Here is a 16,027-nt window from a genome sequence, read left to right on the forward strand (position 1 = left end):
TGCCCCCCCCCCCGATAGTGACCTCTCAGTGCCAATTTATAGGTGTTGGCTGCTTGGATTATGGTAATCCTAGTGTGGTTAGGGTAATCTTAATCGGGGAGACAAAGCAAGTGGTGGGCCCGGAGTGGTTGAACCTTGCTTTGTTTTGGGGATGGTTATTAAAATATGGGAATCTCTAGGTGGGCCTTTGTTATCCTCACCTAGAGAGAGGATATTTACAAAAGGGAAATTTACAATGGCTTGGGTGAAAACTGAAGATAATGGTAAAATAACCTAAAATTACTGAGATGGCATCGAGGTTGCGTGTTGCCGGCGAATGGCGAGCTGCCGGTGCGTTGGTGGCGAGGGTACTTCTTTTCGGAGTCGGCCGGGGCATGCCTTCGGCGTATTTTCTATTTTTGTCGTTGGCGGCGTGTGCTTTGGATCCTTGTTCTTCCGTTTGCCGATGTTGTAGGCGTTTATGCATGTGTGTATGTATGTATGTGTGGGAGCATGCGTGTGTGTATATCTTTTTTTTGTGGGTGAGTGCGTATATGTATATGTATGTGCGCATGCGTGCGTGGGAACACGGGAAAGGGGGGGGGGGGTTATATAAGTTATATATATTTTTTCTCTTTTTTTTTTCCCGTGGCGGATGGCGGACTGTTTGCGCATGGCGGAAGGAGAGGGGGGAGGAGTGTGGTGGGGTGTGTGTGTGTGTGTGTGTGTGTGTGTGTGTGTGTGTGTGTGTGTGTGTGTGTGTTTCAACTGCTGCCGAAAGGCGAGTGTGTGTGGTATGCTGCGGACTGCGCGCGAGAGAGAGAGAGTGTGTGAGTGAGTGGTATGCTGCGGACTGCGCATGGGAGAGAGGAGAGAGTGGGGGGAAGGTGTGGTGGGGTGTGTGTGTGTGGGTGAGTGTGTGTGTGTGTGGCTGTTGCCGCAAGGAGAGAGAGAGAGATATTTACGCTGGCGGCATCCGAATGAGAAAGAGAGAGAGAGAGAGAGTTGGCTTGCTGCCGCAAGGCGTGAGAGGGAGAGGGGTGAGGGGATAAGGGATAGAGAGAGTGTGTGAGGGAGAGTGAGGGAGAGAGGGGGTATGGCGGGGCATGGGTTTGTGTGGGTGAGAGGGAGAGGGGGAGGGTGGTGTGTCTTGCATGGGCTTAAGGACGAAGGACAACTAAGTCAATGGTGGGGGGAATATATCCGCGGGCCGGGGGGGAGAGAATGAGGCCGAAGGAGGGTGGGGAAGAGGGAGGGGGGGGGTGGTCTCACGCGGCTCACACCGAGGGAGCACGAGAGAGGGGTTGGGGGGGTTTCTTCCTAATTTCTGCATGGCCGGGGAGGGTAACGGGGGGGGGGGGGGGAAAGAGGGGGAGGATGGTATGTAAAGAAAATGGGGGGGAGAGAGTGCGAGAGTTTTATCTAATGCCCGTGGGGCAGGAAGGGAAAGATGAGTTACGGTGGGGGGGTACTGAGAGTGGGGGGGGGGGGGGGGGGGGAAATGAGTTTTTTCTCTTTTTTTTCTTTGATTGTCCGAAAGCCGGCTATCAATGGCTTTTCATACTATAACCAACTCATGGTCAAGCTGGAGGATCAACACAAAACTATCTTTGCTAAAAAATGTGGCATATTTTTATATAGGATAATGCCATTTAGACTAACCAATGTGCCTGTCACATTCCAAAGGTTGATGAGTCATGCCTTCAAGGAATATCTAAGACAATTCTTAGAGATCTACATGTGTGACATGTGTGTGCATTCTCTTCACAGAAATGAACATGTCGATCACTTAAAGAAATTCTTTGAAAAATGAAAAATGTAGCAAACCTTCCTAAACCCTAAAAAGCGCGTTTTAATGGTAAGATAGGGCAAGATTATAGACATATTGTGTCCAAAAATGGAATTTCCACTGATCTTAAAAAGATACAAGTGATTGTTGCTCTTCCCATACCAACAAAAGTTAGAATGGTACAAGCCTTCATGTGCCATTGTGGATATTATTGCAGGTTCATTTACATGTATGCCATCATTGCAAAACCTCCCTATGCACTCATCTCACGAAGCTTGAATGGAACGAGGAATGTGGAAAATCATTTCAACAATTGAAGCAAAAACTTATTTCTGCTTCAATTTTGAGAGCTCCTAAATGGGACAAGATTTTTCACATCCATGTTGATGCATTGGCTTATGCTATTAGATGTATCTTGGATCAACTTGGAGAAAACAACATGGATTTTTCAATTTGTTACTTCAATAGACAACTCAACAACGTGGAATAAAATTATACAACCACAGAAAAAGATCAATCTTATGTTACACCATTCGCTCAAACAGATCACATATGGAATGAACAAAAGAAATCAATAACTGTGGAAATGAGGAAGATCTTCTTGATTTCAAACCTGGACTACTTATCAGTAATTAAGCAAATTGAATTACCAAAGTATGGATCCAAAAATCAATCATGGTATCCAAACCAAGATAGTTATGGATTCCCAAGACATTGCTTGTAACTAGATGCCTGTCCTCACCATCAAACAAATTTTAAGTGCTAAAACCAACAAAGCTAAACCAAACCAACAACAGAACTTAAATTGACCAATTCAGGCTACAATAGGATCAACCAACTGCAATGGGTGTCAAAATCCAAAGTGGAGCTACCACAAAAATCAACAACATCCAAATGGGAATGGTGACAAAACCAACAAACAACTCGATCTTGACGCAACCTTCACAAAAAACCCTAAAATGTATCCCTATCGAACAAACCAATAATCTCTCGGCCACACAATGACTAATCACAAAACCAACAATCAAAGAAAGGGCATCCAAGCTTCAACAAATTCTATTTGAAAAACGCGCACAGGAGGAAACCTTGCTATCAAAAACCAATGAACAGTTTGTTCTCAGGACCTACATCTGGCACTACACTGTGTTACCCAATGCATCTCTTCTTTAAACATGATAGGGCCACCTTACACGGCCATGCATAGACACGTTGTTTTTGCCCATGCACCATGCACAGACCTTCATCGTGACTCAGAATGGAAAGGGGGGAGTAACAACAATGGCTAAAGTGGCTGATGTAGCACATTGCAAGATGATTGAGAGATTATGTGTATGTTGTATAAAGTGTGTTTGATGCTTTTAATTTTTGTTTTTTTCCCACTTCTAGCAATTTTTCACTCTTATTTGGCAAAGCAATGAGCCATATCGACAAATTTTAATGAAAGAGATACAGAGACTAAGAGTATGTACATGCTAGTGTGAGGAATAATTTTGGCAAACTTTTTGGCCAAGTAATAATAATGTTAAGTAATTTTCTTTTCTTTTTAACCTAATAATGATAAAAAAATTAATAAGAAGAGCCAAAAAATTCAAAATCAAGTTCTGAAAACAAATGACGAACCTACAAAGCTAGAGTTTTGAGCATGAAAAATACAGAGTGCTTTCGACACAAATTGAATTTTGGGCTAACCTCAAACCGACCAAAATTATAAAATCACAAATGATGACCAGGGGTCCAAACGACGAGCCGTCTGAGTTGCAGGTGGTATGACATGGAAAATGTGGCCAACTAAGGTATATGCAAATTGCACTCTTGGTAAGTCGGACACACATAAGTGTTGGGGTGTAGTCCAGGTGGCCGTGGGAAACCACCCTTGTACACTTGATTTCTCCTAATCAATATAGGGAGAAAAAGAGGTAGAGTTGACTCCTCTCTTTCTTCTCCACTAACCCACATAGTGGCTGCCCGTGTATCTCCCCCTTCCCCATTTCTCTTTTTCCTTTCTCTTGCACACACTCCGTACACGCACACGCGCACTCATCAATTGGTATTAGAGCTACGGCTAGGCGATGGCGGTGATCTCTCAATGAGGGTGGAGCTCGGTCGGAGCTCTCGATGCTTCACGACACCAAATTGGGCTGATTCGGGGCAGATCCGGCACGGATCTGAGGAGATCGGGTAGATCCAGGCTATCCGACACGCGCAACCCCTCTCGGGCATGAACAGAGGAGCTTGGGAGTGTACAAGCTCAAAAGGCTTTGCAAAAAGCAATCGGTCAAGATATTAGGGAGTTTGCAAACCAACTTGAATCGGTAGCAGAGATTCGAGCTGAAGAACTTGATGCAATCCAATTTGTGAGAAAGGCGACATTGAGGCAAGCAATTGAAGCGAGGAGCTTGGCCCGTGAGCAAGGAGCGATTGGGAGATAATTTTTGAGTGGCCAGAGCATTGGCAAGCTTGGGCATTGAAGCTGCAGGGGAGGGGAAATGTGTATGGTTGTGTGGTGCTCTCTCACACACACACACACACACACACACACACACACACTCTCTCTCTCTCTCTCTCTCTCTCATAAGCAATTCCAAGCACCAGTGTGTATACAGGCAGCACTGCCATTGCTAGGGAGTTGAGCAGTGAAAAGGAGGAGCAGACTCGGGATACACACACACACACACTCTCTGCGAGAGGCAATTTGAGGCAAGCAGCAATAGGTCAAGCAACCCGGACTCACAAGCAGAGGAGTGAGATAAGCTCAAGAGCTTGAAGCAAGGAGCCAAGCAGGTAGAACGACTCAAATTGAGGGCAAGTATTGACACCGTGAACAGGGCTTGGGGGAATTGGAATTGAGTCGAAGGAAGCAAGGGAGCAAAGAGAGAGAGAGAGAGCAGACACGTAAGCAAGGCATGGTTGGGAAGTGAAGAAAGTCGCGAGCAAGGTCATGCTGCAGAGCAACAGAGGGCAGAATCGGGTGCATCAGGTGGAGCTTTGCAAGGGGGAGCATCTCGGCAGTGAGTGATGCAGTAAGGACAAACACTTGCAACAACAAGCAAGGTCGAATTGCCGGGCAGCGCTACACACACACACACACACACAAAAACACTGTGTGTGCTTGCTCATCAGCGCTGCCACAGACTTAGCAGTAAAGAAAAAAAAAATCGATTTGTTTTTAGCCATAAAATTTTTTGTGTGCATGGGTTCATTCCCACACAGAGCCCCCGACAAATCCCATTTTTGATGCTCCAACCCCGAATCCTCTCCTCGAGCTCGTAAAAAGGAAGCTTCTCAAAAATTTGCAGCTTCTGGGATAGAGAGATAGACACACATTCTCTCATTGCGTGAAAAGCTTGTGAGATAGAGAGAGTGAGAGAGAGAGCTTGACACCGTGCTTGCGTTCGAGCACAAGCAACCGAGTCTGACAAATTTGAGAGCAATCTTCTCAAATCGAGCAAAATCTGCGATCGATACCGATCCGACTCGGTATAGGCCGCTCGAGCATTGGCGTTTTACGGCTACTTGGCTAGCCACTTCCGCCCGACGGTGGAAGGCGACATCGACATCGACACCGCTCATGCGGTGGAAGGCGACATCGACATCGACACCGCTCATGCGCACCGGCTCGACACTCCTCATTGCGGCGGATCTCCGACATCCGACCTAGACACCGGGTGCTTCCCCACACGAGAGGGTTCTCGCGATCGACGACCGTGCTTGCGACATGCGCGGGTGAGGTACCTCTATCATAGAGAAGTGACACCCGACATCGGCACCGAGCGCACTGATCGCGCAGTACGACATAGTTTACGGATACGAAACCTTTGGCGGCTATTTGACTAGCATATTTCTGCCCGGCGGCAGAAATCGGCACATAGCGACACCGACACGCAGGTTACATGTTACAGGGGGTTTTTCAACCCATTCACTCACAGATTCTCCAGGTTACCAGACACAGCGCTTTCACAGGCGATTTGGCAGTCATTTCGACAGCAGATTCTGTGCGGACACATGCGTTGACAGATGCATTTTGTTGTGAGCACACCTAGTGCTACTGAGCTCTTTTGAGCGCAAATATCCCCGTAGGGATCACTTTCACTGCATGCAGCAGTTCTTGGTGCCTGTTTGAGCGCGGTTTTACTCATGTACGTTGAGTTGCGGACACTGCCCACTATACTACGTGTGGAGCCATTTTTGGCTATTTTGGCAGTTTTTCCCGGCCGTTTCTGAGACTTAGACCGGAAGAGCCCTTTCTGAGACTGTGGCTAGTCCATTTGTGTCTGCATTAGCCTTTGGAGGGTCGATAGCGTGAGGTTTTCTTTGAGCTAGGGTGTGCTCGAATGTTGAGACACTTTCGATGATAGAGGTAGCTGGAGTTCCCCTTTATGGTACCCTCGCCATAGGATATGTATCTAGACGGTTATTTATGCTTTTGACGCCGAGTTGGCACTCACATAGCAGTTGTTTTGTGTAGCAGATGCCCAGTTAGTGCAGTTGGCACATTTATATGAATTTTGAGTTGAGTTTTTACTCCTCATACAAAGGAAACTCTGCCGGATTTACTTCTAGCGAGTCGTGACTTCCATTGTTGGCACTTTTGAGTCTATTTCGGTTGAGATTTTACTCCCGATACAAAGGTTACTCTGCCCAAATTTCTACAGCTTCTCGCCATAGTTTGGCACCTCTCAAACCCTCTTATCAGCGATGGCTTCCTCTTCAGAAAAGGAGGAGTATTTCATTCGGAAGTTCGATGGTAGCAACTTCACCATGTGGAAAGAGCGCATGAAAGATGTTTTGATAAACAAAGGCCTCTCAGAACCGTTGAAAGAGTGCGGAGAGGATGATGATTATACACAAGCTCAGTGGGAGCTTTTGGATGCAAAAGCCATGGCTACGATACATCTACACCTAGCCGAGTCAGTCTTCTTCACTATCATAGGGAAGAAAACAACCAAGGAACTTTGGGATAGCTTATGTTCAACATGGGAGAGCAGAAGTGCATCCAACAAAGTTTTTCTCATGAAAAAGCTTATGAAGCTCAACATGAAAGAAGGTAGCACAGTTTCCAGTCATTTAAATGAGTTCAACTCCTTGTTCAGTCAACTGACATCTCAGGGCTTTAAGGAGTTTGACGATGAACTCAAGTCTATCTTCTTATTATGCTCTCTACCCAGTTCATGGGATATCTTTTGCACAGCCATTAGCAATTCAGCTCCGAATGGCAAGTTAGAGTTCAATGCTATCACAGATGCTTTGCTCACTGAAGAGATTCGTCATGGAGATGCATATATGGCTGGCAGTTCAACAAAGGCAAGAGGCCGTGACAGGAACAAATACAAAAGCAAAAGTAGAGAGCGAAATCCTCGTAGTCCTAGCAGACACAGGAACCAAAGTAGAGACCGCAATGCCAAAAATGTAGAGTGTTACTATTGCCACAAGAAGGGTCATTGCAAAAAGGATTGTCGCAGTTTCCTAAGAGATCAAAAAAACATGCAAAAGGATAATTCTGGCAAAGGAAAAAGTACAGTAAAGATTGAGGAGCTCAATATTGTTGAGTCTCCCATGCCTACCACTGCAATAGAGGATGCTCCTCCTCCAGTGATGCTCATTATGTCCACAGAGATTCATGCCAAGGTGACGGAAGATGCCTCAGATGTTCTCATTTTCACTTCAGATTTCACTCCAGATGCTTTGGTTGCACAGGATGAATGTTATGCACAGAATTGGATCCTTGATTCTGGTGCAAGTTTTCATGTCACACCGCATAGAGAGTGGTTTTCCTCTTACGCATCCATGCATGAAATAGTCAAGCTTGGTGATTCCTATGAGCTTGACATTATTGGCATTGGTGATGTGAAACTTCAGATGCATAATGGCACTACTTTTGTGCTACAGAATGTCAGACATGTGCCCAAGCTTACAAAAAGCTTTCTTTCTATAGGGCAATTGGATGATCTTGTCTACACTACAGTTTTTGGTAATCGTTCTTGGATGATCTGCAAGAACAACCTTATCATGATGAAAGGCAATAAAAATGGATCCCTGTACTCTTTGTTTGTTTCGAGTGTCGACGAACACTCTATCTATGTTGCCGAGCTGTCGTCTCCTGAGTTGTGGCATAGCCGGCTAGGGCACATTAGCCAAAAGGGAAGGAAAACACTTCAGCGTTTTGGATGCTTACCTGTGTTAGATTACACGAACTTTCCATTGTGTGAGCATTGTCTGTATGGCAAACATACTAGATTGACATCATCGCGATTGAATAAGAAACTAGGCGAACCTCTAGACTTGGTGCACAGTGATTTGTGTGGTCCAATGCCACATAAAACTCTAGGGGGGGCGAACTACTTTCTCACATTCATAGATGATTCTACCAGAAAGGTGTGGGTGTATCTCCTTAAGCGTAAGGAAGAAGTCTTTTTGACATTTCCAAAATTCCTCGCCATGGTTGAGAACCAATCAGGAACAAAGCTCAAAGCTTTTCGCACGAACATGGTGGAGAATACGTCTCCACAGAGTTCAAGGATTTTTGCAATAGAAGAGGCATTCGGCGGCAGTTTACTGCTCCATACACACCTGCACAAAATGGGATAGCTGAAAGAATGAATCGTACAATTCAAGAGCGAGTTATCTCTATGATGTCTATGGCGAATCTTAGTCCCAAATTTTGGGGGGAAGCTGTTCTGACAGCAGTGCACATCATCAACAGGTCACCTAGTTCTCCTTTGAATTTCAAAATTCCAGAGGAATTATGGATTGGCAAAAGGCCAAGCTATGAGCATCTACGTGTATTTGGATGCGAGGCATATGCACATGTGCCCAAAGAACTTCGTTGGAAGTTAGATCCCAGATCACACAAATGCATCTTTATTGGATATGGCGCAAACGGAGAGATGGGATATCGTCTCTGGCACCCTGAATCAAACAAAGTCATTCGTAGCTCACATGTGATTTTCAATGAGTCAAAAATGCACAAGAAGCCCATCAAAGATGTTGAGTATAGACGTGTTTGTTTTGAGGATGTAGCCTCCGAACCAACTCAGTTCAGTAGTGTTGCACCCACTCCTCAAGTGCAAGATACTACTATTGCTCCGGAGAGAGCAGAGTCCAGCAGTCAGGCACTGAGACGCTCTGAGAGAGTATCACGTGGGCCCGAGCGGTTTGAGTCGAGTATACACCACATTTTGGTCACTGACAGTGGAGAGCCAACCTGCTACAAAGAAGCTATACAAATGGAGGATAGCGTTAAGTGGGAGCAGGCTATGCAATCAGAATACAATTCGATTGTGGCTAATGAGACATGGGATTTGGTTGAATTACCAAAAGGCAAAAATGATTTACCTTGCAAGTGGGTATACAAAAAGAAGTATACAACGGAAGATCCCGAGCCTAGATACAAGGCTCGTCTAGTTGCCAAGGGTTTCAAGAAACAAAAAGGTGTGGATTTTGATGAGATTTTCTCTCCAGTAGTCAAGATGACTACACTTCGCACCGTGCTTGGCTTGGTTGCTATCCACGACATGGAACTTGTCCAAATGGATGTGAACACAACATTTCTTCACGGGGATCTAGATGAAGATGTCTACATGAAACAACCAGAGGGATTCGTATGTGAAACCCAAAAACCAACGAGGATAGAATTGGTTTGTAGACTTAAAAAGGCACTCTATGGCCTCAAGCAAGGTTCAAGGCAATGGTATCAAAAATTCGACAAATTCATGCAGTCTAAGGGTTACATAAGAAGTCAAGAGGATCACTGCTTATACACAAAAAGGTTGAACAATGGTTCTTTAATCATCTTGATCTTGTATGTAGATGATATGCTTATCGCAGGCAAATCAATTGATGAAATCAATAAGTTGAAAAAGATGCTAAGCACTCAGTTTTCCATGAAGGATTTGGGAGATGTCAATCACTTTCTTGGTATGCACATCAAGAGAGACAGGCAACGTGGAATTCTTGAATTATCTCAAGAAAAGTACATTCACAAAGTCTTGCAACGTTTTAGTATGCAGGGGGGGAAGTCATTGAGTACCCCAATGCAAGCATACTCCAAAATTAGCAAGGAAGACTCTCCCAAGACAGTGGCTGAGAAAGAGGAAATGGAGAAAGTACCATATTCTTCAGCAGTTGGTAGTTTGATGTACACTATGGTAGCCACAAGACCATACATTGCACATGCAGTGGGAGTGGTTAGTAGGTACATGGCAAACCCTGGCTAGAAGCATTGGGAAGCAGTGAAGAAAATCCTCAGATATTTGAAAGGTACAGCTAGCAAGTGTTTACGCTTCGAAAACAGTGATGCATCTATTGTAGGTTACACAGATGCGGATTATGCGGGTTGCGTGGATCGTAGAAGATCCACATCTGGCTATGTGTTCATGTTTGCTGGAGCAGCTATCTCTTGGAGATCGTGTCTCCAAGATTGCACGTCTTCATCTACCACTGAGGCAGAATATGTTGCTGCATCTGACGCCAGCAAGGAATCCATATGGTTGGCTCGTCTAGTGGGAGATTTGGGCATTCACGAGGTTCCAGCACTACATTGTGATAGTCAGAGTGCCATTGCTTTAGCAAAGAATCCAGTGTTTCACTCAAAGTCGAAACACATAGAGGTCAGATACCATGTCATACGAGATGCATTGGCTGGCAAGCGTATCGAGCTTGTCAAGGTTCACACTGACGACAACCCCGCAGATGCTCTCACAAAGAGCCTAGCCTCAGAGCGATTTACACATTGTATAGAACTTATGGGTGTAGGATGAAGCCTCGGCAATGCTTCATCAATTTTGTATAGACTAACTATACTAATGCCACTATTGGCCACCATGACCTTCAAGTAGGAGGTTGTTGGGGTGTAGGCCAGGTGGCCGTGGGAAAGCACCCTTGTACACTTGATTTCTCCTAATCAATATAGGGAGAAAAAGAGGTAGAGTTGACTCCTCTCTTTCTTCTCCACTAACCCACATAGTGGCTGCCCGTGTATCTCCCCCTTCCCCATTTCTCTTCTTCCCTTCTCTTGCACACACTCCGTACACGCACACGCGTACTCATCAATAAGCAGGATGGGAAAATTAGATCTCATTTGACACTTTGAGAGAGAGACAAAGAGAGAGATTTTTTGACCTAAATTTCTTGCCACATTCTTGCTCACTAGAGCTACCCTCGACCTCTTGGTCAAGGATGCGTTGATCGACTCCCAACTTAATGAGGTCTTCTTACAACACCAATGTATCACGGCTTGGGAGAAATCTGGAGGTTCTCGATTCAACCATTACCCCACACACGTTGCTTCAAAGTACAAATCTCTCTTCTTCTCTGAATGAGGTAACCGAACCCATCCCTACATCCTTGAGCCCATCCCATTGAGTGAAATCCACACCATTGCCTCCATTCATCTTGGCTCCCATTTTCTATGTTGCGAGACAAAACGTTGGGGCACTGTCGAGGAGTCTCATCGACTTTGCACCTTATTCCCTCGTCAAGTGTGAGAGAGTGAGTACCACACCCTACTTGAGTGCTCAGCTTTTGGACACATTAGGTCCTCTTTTCTCCATATATTCAGCCACCACTGGCTTTCCCTACATACCTTCCTCTCCCAAACAACCACGATGTGGACTCTCTATTGCGATGCTCACTTCAATCATTTTTGAGCATCGAGAGTCACTTATGACCTACACTCACACCACGTGACATGTTCATTTGGTCCTATAGGTCATATTTGACCTCCAAAGACGATAATAGAATTCTCTCTCTCTCTCTCTCTCTCTCTCTCTCTCTAAGTTTTTCCCTTGCAAAGAAACCTCGATCAAACATCGTCATCACCATCGCTTTTTGCTACCTCTCTCTCTCTCTCTCTCGTGATCCTCTGTTGATCTTGGCCTCTCTCATCTCTCTCTTTCATTACTTTCTTTACTGATGTGACATTTTAGCAACCTCATACCCTTTTGCACAATCTCTCTCTCTCTCTCTCCTCTCTCTCTCTCTCTCTCTCTCTCTCTCTCTCTCTCTCTCTCTCCATGTCACACACATAGAAGTATACACCTAAATTAATTTACATCATTATTAATACTAACAAAAGGAGAGACAGAATGATTTATAATCTAAAATAATCCAAAACATCTTCACCAAAGGTCTAACACCTACCCAATTCATATCAACTTTACCAGCTTCAATACATGGTGGAAAATGTGTTACAAAACTGTATAATCATGGGGCTTTACTCTAAGTTTGGATATGTGTTCATGGCTAAGAGCATTGTAGACATCTACTTTGCTTAGCGCGGATTGATGTATGAACATGTTTTCATTTTGGCTCAATCCAAGCACTCTCAAGAAAATGAAGTACAAGTGCTTGCAAGCCAAATAAGAGTTTTTCCTGGCCTCACTATCGTTGAAATTCAGGCATGTGCAGTATGGCTCATCCTTTATGTGCACCTCATACACCCCCACATGTCCGTCTACTGCGTGATGCTCAACCTTCAAGGCTTCATGTGCTTTGTCACTACGACCATCAATAACTCCGTCACTAACTCACTTACAGTTTCTTTTATCCAATTGTATAGGTAATACATTACGAGCCATACACATCTATCTCAATATAGTGTGTGTTGTATAGGAGGGCAAGGCTCACCCTCACATGTGTCTGCATACTCTCTTCTCTCTTGCACTCTCTCTTACCGTTCCTACACTCAATCCAAAAATTGGTATCAGAGCTTTGGCTTCGCGACATATGGAGTGCTATAGAGAAGTGAGCTTTTGGATATGGTGAGCTCGTTTTCGATGGAAGCTTGAGATAGGTGAGCAACCACTTGTGCTCATGGAAGCTACAGGGATATTCCCAAGCTTGAGAGGTGGGTGTATTGCAACTGTGTATGCTTTTTTGCAGCCATACTTGCAAGAAGAATGCAAATTTCCATTTTTGAAGGTCATTTTTCGAGCTCCAAAACAGTGTCTTTTGCGTAACTTTTGCATACAAAATGTGATTTATGCAAGGTTAGGGTGTAGCCTGGGGTTTTTGCATGCTTTGGACGCAATGGTGATGTCCATTTGGATTGATTTTGACCTCTAAAATTTTTGCAGCAGCAGCTGTTTATTGTGTGTCGAGGATTCCACACATGGTTTGCTCTCGGATGTGAGAATGGTATTGGCCGCAAGTTTGCTCACAGGTGGGAGGATACGATGTATGATTTGTGTGGTCAGATTCTCAAAGAGTTGGTAGCACTTGTTTGAGGTCCACTTGTGGCCACATACAGGAGATGCAGTAGATATCTTGCGGTTGCCAATTTGTCTTGCTGTTATGCAAGACACTTGCAGGATACTTTGACACCATTGTGAGCTGAATATTCAATCAATTGGATTGCTATTTGGGATGTTGTTTTCATGCATACAGAGGGCTGAAATTCTCAGTTATACATAGCTTTACAGGTGTCGTATTTTTGGTAGTGGTTGCATCTCAGATTTTGATCATTTATGCATTAGTTTTTGGCATAGTTTTCTCGACATCAGACAAGATACAGAGGTTATCTTCTAGGAGCATTTTGGCAATGATTTTGGAGCTTTATGCACACAGGTTTTGATGCATTGAGAGCCTGACATGGTTTATGTGTCCAGGTTATTAGTAGGCTTGCTCAATTAGACTATTTTATGCACAGTTGATTCCAGAGTTGGGATTTGATAATCTTTTCTGATCTGCCATCCGCTATGGCTATTATGTACATTACAGGTATGCTCTTTTGAGAGCATTTCTTTGGAAGATTTGACCACAATTTTGGTCTACTCCCACAGTTCTCATCAGGTGGGAGTTTTTTTGGCATATTGCTTGCATTTTTTTGTCGTCTGTTTGTGCGCATATCCTGTGATTAGCAGTGAGGATTGTATGTTATTTGTGATACTGCCATCGTACGCTTTTGTGGAGCCATATTTGGCATATATGATAGTCCCAACCATTTCTGAGAGTTGGTCCGAAAGACCATTTCTGAGATTTGGTCCAAAAGACCATTTTTGAGACTTGGCTATACGTTTATTGCATATCCTACCTTGAGAGGGTCGTGGTGAGGTTTTCTTGAGCTGGGGTATTCTCAAATGTGGAGATACTTTCAATGATATAGGTAGCTAGAGATCCCCCTTTGTGTCCTCACCATAGGATATGTATAGAGAGGACTAGGTGCTTGTTAGACATGATGGCCTTTGGTATGTCGGTTTGACAGTTTATGCATAGCTAATACTCTCACTTGTTCTTGCTATTTGGTCACTTTTTCTTGGCACTTTTGGTCTCTATTTTGGTTGATATTTGCTCCCAAAAACAAATGAGACTCTGTCAAAATTTTACCAAAAATTTTGGGCTTATAGTTTGCCAAGGTGTTGCTTAAAGAGCGTGATGTCATGACATAAAGAAGTTTCATGGTACAAACTTTGCTCTTTGGAAAAACCAAATGCAAGATGTTCTTGTCCAAAAGAAGCAAAAGTTGCCTATCATGTACAAGGAAAGAACTAAGCAAATGGACATGACTCAGTTTCAGTTGGATGAGTTGGATTAACTATGCAGGTCTACTATTAGATTGCATCTTTCCGAATGTGTTTACTTTTCTATGTTGAAATGTGAGTCTGCTTACGCAGTATGGCAAAAGCTTTGCAATACCTATGAAAAGGACACGGCTAGCAATAAAGTTTTCTTAATGCAAAAATTGTTCAACCTTCATATGTAGGAGTCTGCTAGTGTTGCCATCCATATCAATGATTTTGACTCTTTGTTTGTTTAGATACGTGCACAGTGCATGAATATGGATGATGAGATGAAAGCTATCTTTTTACTTTGGTCATTACCTCCATCATGGGATATATTTTGCACTGTGATAAGTAACTATGTACCTAATGGTACACTATTGTATAATGATTTCACTAGTTCTCTTTTGTCTGAGGAAATGCAATGAAAGTCTTTGGATAGCTTGCATCATGGTGAAGCTCACTATGTGCAGAAGATAGGAAGCAAATAAAGGAAGAATCATGGTGAAGCTCACTATGTGCAGAAGATAGGAAGCAAATAAAGGGTCATGCTAAGTAGCATGATGCAAGTAAAGATGGCAAGAGGGACTCATACTTTGATAGGTCAAAGTCTCATGGACATTATAAAAATATGCAATGCCATTATTGTGAGAAATATGGTCACATGAAAAAGATTGTCATGCTTGGAATCATGGACATTATAAAAATATGCAATGCCATTATTGTGAGAAATATGGTCACATGAAAAATATTGTATGCTTGGAAGCATGATAAGGGAAAAGACAAAAGTAAAGATAATGATGGTAAAGAGGAGAAGTCAAAGAGCTCAGTGAAAATTGAAGAAATCAATGTGGTTTCAGATGATTGTGATGCGCAAGATATCAATATGTTGACAGAGATTGATGATGTGTTCTTTGATGCACATGAATCTCTATCATTGCAGAGTTCATTGCAAATTGAATTGCTTGTTAGCGGTGAGGTGTCACACACTTGGATACTTGATTCGGGTGCTTCTTTGCATGCTACTCCGCACAGAGAATGGTTTACCACCTATGAGGACTATTGGATTTGTCACACTTGGAGACAACTATGCATGTGTCATCGTGGGTGTCAGTGACATTGCTATGGTTTCCACTATCTTTGAAAGAAGCTTTGCCAAGGTGTTGGGAATTGTTGTTGCATTAAAAAATGACTTTTCTCCTTACCTAGTTTTAGTCCTGCAGTGAGTTGTTCCTTGCTTGGACTAGTAGGGTTATGTATGTAACATCCACCAAAGGAGTTCCCACACCACTCAGATTTGAGACTGTATCATCTTTGACTAGCACCACGAACTTTGCAGAGAGAGATTTATCCACAACATAAAACTCCTCTACCAAGTGATTGCTTGTTTTCTTTAGTGGCACTTCTCTCTCCTCCCATACTACTCCCCTTGTGATCCCCGCTGTTGTGGGATTTGTATTCGAAAAGTGAGCCGAGAAGGCACAGGGCCCCTGGCTATGAGAGGTGCAAGGAAAAGAGTTGCAGCAAACACAATTAATGGGAACAGAGCTTAAAATAGACAATTCAACTTATACCAAATAATCAACAGTATCTCTGCTTAATCAAATGTTAATGGAGGAGTTTATGCTCTTTACAAGGTTTAACCTGTCTTAATCTAGGTGCTACTTGAGACAATCATTATTGAACTGCTTGAACTACTTGAACTGATTCGTTTTCCTTCTGCTTCTTCTCGCTATGGCTTTATGAGCTTTGACTTCCAATGGCC

Source organism: Adiantum capillus-veneris, chromosome 12, assembly GCF_014529385.1.
Source record: "Adiantum capillus-veneris isolate H3 chromosome 12, ASM1452938v2, whole genome shotgun sequence".
In the NCBI taxonomy this organism is placed as follows: domain Eukaryota; kingdom Viridiplantae; phylum Streptophyta; class Polypodiopsida; order Polypodiales; family Pteridaceae; genus Adiantum; species Adiantum capillus-veneris.